The sequence below is a fragment of the Eptesicus fuscus genome, chromosome 4 (genome assembly GCF_027574615.1).
Source record: "Eptesicus fuscus isolate TK198812 chromosome 4, DD_ASM_mEF_20220401, whole genome shotgun sequence".
Taxonomy (NCBI): Eukaryota; Metazoa; Chordata; class Mammalia; order Chiroptera; family Vespertilionidae; genus Eptesicus; species Eptesicus fuscus.
The window spans coordinates 55795310-55806396 of NC_072476.1; the positions used below are offsets into that span (position 1 = coordinate 55795310).

Consider the following 11087-nt stretch of genomic DNA (forward strand, 5'->3'; position numbering starts at 1 on the left):
TACCAGAAACCTTAACTCTACAAACTCTAAGTGCACACTCATTAATAGCATTAATTTAACGCTATGTTAATTTTTTATTTAATGGCTGAAGATACAGATTATGTTATTAAATTATTTTGGTGAGCAAATAACAATTCTTAAACTTGTGGGCTTGACAATGGCTATATAAATAGTTGGTGCAAACATACCAAATTAGAAGTTGAAACTTACAAAACCCAGAAATATTTACTTGAATTTTGCCTGTGTTTGCTGGAGCCTCTGGTTGACACAGCCCTGCCCGAGGACATGGAAATCCCTTCTCCTTCTTTGCTCCCTTCAGGCGCCGGAATTGACTCTTCAGTCAGCAGGAGCATCATGCCCAGCTGGGTCCTTTTCATCTCTGCCTTTCCCTTGACTTCCCCTTACAGTTAGTCAGAAAGCAGTCATGTGACTCCAACAGTGTCAATACTGTAGTATTCCAAAGGTCTCAGCTGTGCATCTTCATGCTTCCCCGGACCTCCTGACTATTCTTATGATCCAGGACTCATGTATGCCTAATCAAGTGCCATTGTACAGATACACTCATTTAGCTAAATTCTCATGCTTTATAATAAAAAAGTAATTATTTTAATGCAAAACTTTTCACTCTAGTGATAAATATTCATATAATACATATGAAGTGAAATTAAATAAGCATGTACACACAATTTATTATAACTGATGAATGTAATAAATTAGCATTCTTATAGTATACAATTTTTAAATGAGGGTTTTTTTCATCCACTTTGATTATACAGGTAATGAATTTAAACTTAATTTAAAATAATAAGTATGTAGGCATAATCAAATATAAAGTTTGGATTCCAAATGTGAAATTCTTTTATCCACATTCATTCTCACTTATTTTTAACCAGAGCAATTGCCTCAGTAAGTAGAGCTGAAATAAATAATTTATCAGCCTATATGGATAATAGTTCTGAAAATCCTGTGGTGGTCAAATGTATTGCACTATTTAAAGTATTTTTAGAGTTATTTGGAGTGGGATGTATTTAAGGGATGTGGATACAGCAATCAGATTTTATATCTCAGATATACGGAGGCCAGGGGTGAGTGAAGTGTGTTAGTGGAAGGTATAAATGCAGGCCAAAGCAAGCCATGGCTGGTAATTCCAGTGCCTCAAAATACACCAGCAAGTATTTATCTCTACCCCTACTAAAGTTGCAGAGTAGGAATTCATGTTTCCTGTTTATATATATTCTTATTTTTAAAAATGAAAAAACGACAAGTCTGCACTTTATAATTGTGATATCAGAGCATACCTACCTTTGGCTTGGAGTATCTGGGTGGTAGGTATGATGAAAAGTAAGAGAACTAATTGTGTAGAGAGTATTTATACAAGCTGGACACTTAGTTTTATTTCTGGGAAATAGTCAAGTTGTTTTTGATAAAACAACTGGTGTACTAAGCTTTAAGAATGGATATATTTTCCAGGAACTCTCTATAAGATAAATTATACTTGATATATGCACCTCATATCTACTCATTTACATATTGCCATACCTATGTGGCCAGCTGTACTCTTAAGTGTTAAAGTTATAACTGTAATATGAAAAATATGGGTTCTCCTTGGTTATTTTACTGAAAACAATTTTATGCCTATTGTTTATGAAAGGGGTATTATCTCCAAGGATCATCTTTATTCTGTGCTGTAATTGATGCAGGCTCCACCAGCTCCCATCGGTTCAAACCACTTGCTTCCTGTCTTAGCATCCTTCCATTTACTCCAGGCACAGGTTCCAGAACCATCTTTTTAAAGTACTTATTGACCATGCTACTTCTCTGCTCTAAGGCCTCTTGTGGCCTCTCATGAATTTTAGAATGAATTCTAGTTCCTTACCAAGGCATTTAAGAATCCACATAATCTGAAACAAACATATCTCTCTTATCATTATTTCTCTCCTGCAATCCCAGTCTGTTGGACCAATTCACTGCCTTATCCAAAATATTTGGAAGCTTCATCAGTCAGGATTGAACTCAAGTGATAGAAAACTCTGTAGGTATTTTAACAAGAAAGACATCTAATACGGAGAATTCAGTGGCTGCAAAATGGATGATGACACACCACAGGAACTAATGTTAGAATCCAAAGCCTCTACCACAGATGACAATGACTCTCAGAATACTGAGAAACGGGCGATGGAACAGAGCTGCAAAAATACTGCCACTGAAACTGGGATGAAATGTGGTCTCTGCTTCCTGGTGTCTTTTCCGTTATCCTTTCCATCATCGCTTTGGGGAAAATCAGCTTCCTCCTTCGGGCAGAGAACACAGTCTCTGGGAGACCGTGGTTGTTCTTTTCTAAACCCTTCTATTTTTATTTAGAGAGTTTCTTTTTTCAGATATATTAGCATTTGATTGAGTGAGATCCTCAAATGTTCATCATACAGCATCAGTATTCTAAGAGGGAGAAAGTGTTCTCTGGTAATCTAGTTGAAAGGTAAATAAATATAACAAGAGTGAGACATCAAGAAACAATTCATACCTGAAAATTTGAATGTATTTCAATGGATTCTGTTTCTATCTATAATAATAAAACCCTAATATGCTAATTAGAGTGGATATCCTTCTGGACGACCTTCCAGACCAAGCCAGGTCCCGGGTGCCAGAGGGAAGCTGGTGCTGGCAGCCAGGGGAAGGAAGGCCTACTCTTGCAAGAATTTTGTGCATCAGGCCTCTAGTTTCCTAATAATTGAGCACTGTAAGAAAGACCATCTGTGACTGGGACACTTTATACAGTTTATCTCAATATTTTAATCACTTTCCATCCACCACCATTGTAGGTATTCTTTTCCCAATTTAATAGATGAGGTAAAGAGATTTTCCCATTTAAATAAAAAGAGTTAGCATTCAAAGCTAATTATGACTGCTAACATGGCTCTTTTGTCTGTAAAATGACAACCATTTTTATGTTTAAAATTTATGCCAGTAAAAAACATTAAAAACTTGTAGTTTTACATTGTTTAAAACTATGGAAGAAAGGTAAATGGAAATAAACATGCTTCAGTTAAACTTAATATAAAGGTAATTCTAAGTATATCATTGTGAATGAATTATTTACATTATTGTATTTCTATAAATATTACATTACATATCTAAATAGTGTAGAGAGGATTATTTGGCAAGTACTTCAATTACTCACAGGGAAAAGCAATAGTATTTCACATTGTGGATAATTATTGGTACAATGTGTACTTTTTCCCCCTTAATAAGTGCATGTTCCCTTTTTTCACATCTGCACAAGACAGACTAATTAAAATACATTAGCTGCATTATGCAAGGGACATTTGGCTTTTATTAACATTGGACAATAGGAAAGGCAGTTTGCTTTATATGACCATTCATTATTTGATGCACACATACACACACAGATACACAGTCTGTGCATAGAAAGGCAACTATGTGAAATGTTAGAAAGCTTCTCAATTTGGAATTACACTAAGCCTACCTAAAATATATAGAATGTTTTATGCAGAAAAATTCCTTTCTTCTCTTTGACATTTTAGACAATTGTGTGGTATTCTAATATAAAATGATTTAAAACCAGAAGCCAGTTTTATAATGGTTATTCCGTGGGTGAATTAGGCAGTCAAAGCCATCTGGTGTTCATACATCAGGAGCAGAATTCAGAACTCAATGGAGATTAAAATCACAGTGCATATTTATTTTAAGTTAGACCTTAAAGAAGCAAGACTGAAATCTTGAACTTGATTAATACATTTTGGTGAAAAAGAAGTTTATTTTATAATTGAGTAAACTGTCAATTAAACCTATTTTATATAGAGTAGGAATGCATGTAGATTACTTGTGTGATAAACTATGGTAACCTTATTCCCCTGTCAGGTGAATACTGCCCATGTGTATCAGTTAGCTTTTGCTGCATAACAAACCACTTCATATCTTAGTAGTTTAAAATAACAACCATTTATTTAACTCATTCTGTGTTATGGCATTTGTCCTAGCTTTCTTGGGCAGGTTTTCTTGTCTCAATGGGGCTCACTCACGTGTCTGAGCTTTACAGAATAGCCAGCCAGGAAGTAGTTATGTGGAATGATTGCAGCTAGAAGAATGTCTCTGTTCTCCATCATCTCTCTTCAGCATGCCAGCTGGAACGTTATACATGACAGTTGGGCAGAGTTGAAGTGACTCTGAAGTCCTGAGCCCTGGGCCCAGCATTGGCATGCTGTCCCTTATACTACATTCTATTGGCCAACCAAGTCACATAGCCAGCTCATATTCAAGAAATGGAAAAAGTCACTCCACTCCTTGATGGGAAGAAATTGAAAGCCACATTAAAAGGGCATGAACATAAGGAAGACTGAAGGATTATGGCTAGTTTTTCTTTTCTTTTCTTTTATATATTTTATTGATTTTTTACAGAGAGGAAGAGAGAGGGATAGAGAGTTAGAAACATCGATGAGAGAGAAACATCGATCAGCTGCCTCTTGCACACCCCCTACTGGGGATGTGCCCGCAACCAAGGTACATGCCCTTGACCGGAATCGAACCTGGGACCCTGGAGTCCGAAGGCCGACGCTCTATCCACTGAGCCAAACCGGTTTCGGCTAGTTTTTCAATCTACTATAGCACAATGCAAAATAAATTTTGTTGGTGAGGTAGTTCTCTTGGTAATAAAGTGTCCTAGAAAAACATGGATGTGAGAGAAAATATTTATTGGTTGCCTCCCATATGTGCCCCGACCAGGGATCAAACCCAGGACCATTTTGGTATAGGGGAAAATACTCCAACCAACTGAACCATCCCACCAGGGCTAACCTAAAATAAAATTTAAGTATATCCTTTTTCCCCAAAAAAAGTTGATTCCCTGAGAATCTCTTATGAAAACCTAGATTATTATGTATTTTTCATGTGGTGTTTTCATGTAGTATTCTGTTTCTCACATCTGTAGTATTCTTTTCAAATTTATTTCATACTTTGATATATACTCTCTACATCTAAGTCTTCCCTGCCTAAGAGTCATTGCCTTGAAAATGCCTTCCATGGTTAGCTACACTTAATAGTTACCTGCATTTGAATTCACTTAATAAGTATATATTGTCATCACAGCACGATGTCAGTCAGTAGCAGCAAAAGTCTTTACAAGGCAAATCACTGTCACCAGAAGTAGATCATTCTCAGAGGAGATGTGAATGTGCAGATTCGATCCAGGAAAAATTTTACCCACCACATTTATTTCAAATATCAGTGAACAGGTCCATTAAAGAAAAAAAAAATTTGCCAAATGGACATCCAAGTGGGTGGACTGCTAACTCTGATGTGCCCTGCTATATAAATGGAAGACTAGTTTAATCAGGTGATTTTTACAAAGTAATATTGCCTTAGAAGGGTTTCCGTTCACTCATTTTTGAAGTGGTCAGATCTTCAGAAGCTGGAAATTATGTATGTGCTGCCATCGACACAGCAGGAGAAGCCACCTTTACTGTGCAGCTGGACATCCTTGCCAAAGAACGTAGAACACCAATGCTTATCTGCAAACCAGAAAGCAAAAATGTGTTTGAGGGAGACTCAGCGAAGCCAAAGTAGAATGCCAGATCTCAGTTGTACCTGCAGCAAAGCTGTTCTGGAAAAGAAATAATGAAATGGTACAATTTTACACTGACCGTGTTAACGCTAGGCTTGTTACTTTGCTGATAAAAGGTGTAAACAAGGAAGATGCTGGGTGATATATTGTCTGCATTTAATGGAGTGAGTGACCACCTGTGACACAAGATTAGATGCTACAGCTCCTCCAAACCAAATTCTTCCAACTTTCAGCAAAAATTTAGCATTTAACAGGAAAGGTTTGGTGAAACAAGCTTTTAACCCAGAAAAAGATTTTCAGCAGCTCAATCTGGACTCTATAAAAGGGAAATATTTGTAAAAATTTACCAACATTAGAAAACACACCTGCACTATTAGTTATATACATATACATATGCACACATACATATGATATACATGTATGTGTATAATATGTGCAATATTAAATTTTAATATTAAATATATAAATGTGTATGATGATATTTATCTTTTGACTCGAACATCCTTGCTACTTCTCTGGTTTGTGAAACCAGCAGAAAGTCTGGGTTTGTAATTGTAAAACACTATATTAAAATAAGAGATTTTAATATTTAAGTCACATACATTTAACAATTGCAGTTTATGAATTAATATCAACTTTTTAAAAACATATTTAACACTGCCAATGAAGTTACTAGTATTGTTTTTTAAATACTGTTTAACCCAATTTCTGTTATGCAATAACATGGTATAAGTTATATGAGTGTTCCATAGTTTTATTTCAAAAGGGAATAGAATTTCAAATATTTGAAACAAAAAACAGTAAAAAGAACATACATTATTTCTTACACCAAAACAAGTAGCTGTTTAAGTGAATTTTTTTTAGGAAAAAAAACTTCCCAGAAATAAATTATGATTAATTTTAATCTTTTCTCTAAGTCTGAATTTTATCTTCTTTCATCTCTTTTTATAATTTTTCTACTACTTTATTTTCCATCAGACTCACTTTTTTAAGCAAAGTATATTTTAGAGGCCCTTATAAATTATAACTTTTTAAGTTAAGAAAGCTAACATTAAACCTCAGGAGAAGACTAAGTATAAAGTCAGTCAATTAGACATCATCTGATTCTTAGATTTGCTGATTCTTAAGAGTATTTACATCGAAATAATAGCTTTTTTTTCTCTCTTCAAAATATTATATGTGGTTGGCTTGCTAAACTCAAAAATACATACCTTTCCTTTAATTTCTAATTCAAAATGATGCATAACGAACATAACTTACATTTTAGCTGCTAGGATTGAAGGTAGATACCCTGTTTTGAGTTATTGTTTTTTATTTTTATTTCATGGGTCGGACATTATGGTGATTTTCATTTATTATCTTATTTAGCTTTCAAAAACTCTTGCTAGATAAATGTCATCCCCACTTTACAGATGAAAAACTAAAACTTAGAAAACTGAAGTCACTTGTTCAAGAAGATATATCTATTACTGGAAGTACTAAGATTGTTTCCTACTTGGCATGAATCAAAAATGAATGTTCTGATGTCATGCAGCCTTCTTAAGACAGACTTTTTGATTTTTTATTTGAGTTGTTAAAGTCATATTTTCAAAATATGGTTTTAATAGTCAGCTAAAATTCAAAGGGCATTGACAACCAAGAGATTTATGCAAACTGAGTGTTGTAAGTCATATTTCTAGGTAATTTAGGAAGCTATCCATAGCTTCATGAAAGACAAGATAATCTGTTCCATTTCATTTGGGTACAGTACAAAACTAATCAAAGAAGGAGTAATTTTTACTTTAAAGTATTTCTCCCTCATTTTCTCTTGTATATGAAATATAAAATCCTATTTCTCATGCTCAAGTAGATGGAGTTCAAGTAAGGTGAACAAGGCCTGCAGCAGAGACAAGGAGCTTTATTAGATTTTTCAGAGCCTTTGAAAGAATTGTTAAATGTTCCCAAGGTGACCAAAGTCTTCAAATAAAGATAAAATGGGTGAAGGTTAGTATTATAAAAACCTTCACAAAGATAAATGTTAATTGCTCACTTTCAACTAATAGTTCAATCTAACTAAAAACTGAATTTCAAAATTAGCTTAAAAGTTAAGGTATTATATAAGTCTCTAAAAGGATGTGGGCAAATGAATTTTAACCAATATAAGTTTATGGTTGGTTCACTATAGCCATTACTTCCTTATATAGTTGGCCCCCAAGAGTATTATTTGAAAAAATATTCATTACAGTTGACTAAAAATAATTTCATAGAAGGACATATTTGCTTTTATGTCACCTAATTTGTACATTGAGTAAAATATTAAATGGTTAATTAGTTTACTATTTTGCATTCTTTTCAAAATTAAATCCTTTTTTGCTTATGTTGTAGGATTCTAATTTTTCCTTTTCTTTTCTTTCCTTACATTTTCTTCTTTACTCTTTGATCTCCCTTTCTTATGTCTTTCTCTTTTTTTCTGAAATAGATATGCAACTCTAAGGATATTTTTAGATTGGTAATTGTAGTTCACTAACTTCTTTTTTAACTTACTATGGAGATGGCAATACCTGAAAAAAAAAAACAACCTTCAGTGGTAAAAATGGGAGTCCTCTAATTATTGAGGTTGAATTTAACCACAGACTGCTAAGAAGAATTTTGACCGGTGCTTCCTCTGTATTCATAGTTAAATGAATTAATAATAGGCCTTGATTTTAGGTATGCCAATTTTGGGGTATAATGTGTACAATGGTAAAATATTAAAAGGTGAAAGCTAAACTAGGGGTTCATAGGCCCATTTGATATCATTTATTCTCATATATTTTCAACATCAAAAGTTGACGTATTTTATTAACCAATATAACCCCTGAATCATCTGCTAGCCTTCAGCTACAATTTTCTCTTTGGGGTTATCATTGCTAGTGCTATAATAATAATAATCTATGGGTTTTGAGAAATTTCTTCAAATTATAATTATGACAAACTAAGTCATGGAACATAGGAGACTATGTAATTTAATGGTTCAGTGAACACTGCACATAAAATCTAGTTTTTAAAATTACCCTTTTGAAGTTTCTTTTAAAATTTATGAAACCAGGTCCACATGTATCTGTTATAAAAATGAATGGTTTCTGCCAATCACATTAACTAAAACCTTGACCCATTTGAAAAATTCTTGTACTCTTCGATCCCACATTACCTTCAATTTATTTGACCTTCTTCCCAGGCTCATGAGAATAAATTCTTATTTTTATTTCAGTGGAATGTTATAGATACTTCTATTTGTATTTATATCATTGTGCTATTATTATTTATGCATGTTCTTTTGTCACATTTTTCAGGGTGTATTTATTGAGGGCAAGGGCTTTATGCCATTTTTAATGTATCTATTTAAAAGCTGAAATGTGTTGGAAGAATTTTCACTTTTCCTGAACAGTTTTTGATCCATATTAGGAGCTCAGTTAATATTTGTTGCATTGACTATATCCCTTTCTTTTATACTGAAAAAAATATCATGAAATTTAGAGCATTTGACTACAATGGCTATAAGACTAGATGAGAAACAGCTTTCCTCTATTTTATTTCATGAAAATAAACCAGAAAAAAATGGTATAGTAAATAGGGCATGTAACAGAATGAAAAATGTCCAAATCTATTTTATAGTTAAAAATAATATCTCTAAATGAATTCAACCTGATTTATTTAGTAAGATATATTTTTCAGTTATGTTTTTATATTTTGTAATAAAATATCTCATATTCTTTTTTTTAAAATATTTTTAAAATATATTTTATTGATTTTTTTACAGTGAGGAATGGAGAGGGATAGAGAGCTAGAAACATCGATGAGAGAGAAACATCGATCAGCTGCCTCCTGCACACCCCCTACTGGGGATGTGCCCACAACCAATGTACATGCCCTTGACTGGAATCGAACCTGGGACCTTTCAGTCCGCAGACAGACGCTCTATCCACTGAGCCAAACCGGTTTCGGCTATCTCATATTCTTAAGGATATTATTTCTAGTATTTAATAATAGGACTCATTATTAGCATAAACTTTATATTAGAAAATATTTAAAATGAATATATAGATATTTAATTTCTCGAAATAATCTAGCACAAGTAATGTGGAAAGGATAATTTTACTTAGCAGAAAATAACCAAAAAGGCACCAATTGACATCATAAAATTAAATTCTGCAAAATATTACTTACAATGTAGAAGTTATTCCAGTAGTTGTAGGGGGCTGAAATTATTATAACAAGAGGAAATTTTCAAATACCATAGGAATAGAAAGGAAGCCCATGTAGATATCATATTAGATGCTGTCTGAAACATGGACAGTGGAGTGACTCTCTAAAACATCCCAAAAGATACTTTATTATTATAAAATATACCCTGAGAGGAAAGTTTTACAACTTCTCTCTGAAACCTATCTAGTACTTAAAAATTATCAGGAGTCTATTAGTCTGTCCTAGAAGAATATTCTTTATATTATTTGACCCTGTTGTCATATAGGAACTATGAATGAGTCTTTGTTCTCAGAATAAACCATTTTGAAAATTATAAATTGTTATTTGGTCTCTTAAATATGTTGTTTCAACAAATCTCAATTAATTTTCTATTAAACATTTTTTAATTATTCTACTTTCTGTTATTTTTCTCGTTAAACAATTTTTAAACATGAAACTAATAAAGAACTATGTAAATTTAACAGAATATTATAATTTTAGGCTTAAAAGTAACATGAAGGATCATTTGAATTAGCCCATCATACTATCACCAAAAATTATCAATATGTAGTCTCCAGCTTCTTCGTTATTATTTAATTAAGGATTATTTACTGTTCTCAATTCTAAATTAGTCAAATAAACTATTTGCCCATTGGTTCCTACATCCTGTTTTACAGAATTCTCCATGAGAATACTAGAAATTTTAAGCTTTATTTTTTGGAGGTTGTACTCTGTTTTAATCAAGGTTATTTTTCTTCATCTCTAGTCTTCCTTTAGCTCCCTTACTCCCTATTAGTATCTTAGTTCCCTGACCTCAGTTTAGAAATCTTTTGTCTAGATAATAATAATCTTGTGGGAATGTAATTTGCCTGTCAATGTGTTTAATCCATATGTCTCTTTCTTAAGGCTCTCTATTCTGATTTGGACTGAAGATTCCCCAAATACAATACCATTTGTTATGTTCTTTACAGCCTTATGAGTATTCTTCTGGACAGAATAGTCAGAAATAAAATCAAAGTTGAGGAGTTAATTATTTTTTTCTCTCTTGTTTCATTAATTGCAGCATTTATCCTAAGCTGTAGATAGATGAATACCTTATGTTTCTGCTTTCCGGGAGGGTAACTCATTACACACTTCAGCTTTCTAATAAATTTTCTTATATGTTAATGACACTCATCTATCATGCATCTGAGACTCACCATCACTTTATATATTCATTCAAATTGCTCAACACTGGTATGGGAGGTTTTTCATCAATAGCTGGAATAACAGCATACAGTACCTCCAGCTTACTTCTGTATTGTGA

The 11087-nt window shown here is 33.2% G+C and overlaps 1 pseudogene; it reads left to right on the forward strand.

The window, feature by feature from the left end:
• Positions 1 to 2085: 2085 nt before the first annotated feature.
• On the forward strand, positions 2086 to 5934 carry LOC103288803 (myotilin-like; annotated as a pseudogene).
• Positions 5935 to 11087: the final 5153 nt, after the last annotated feature.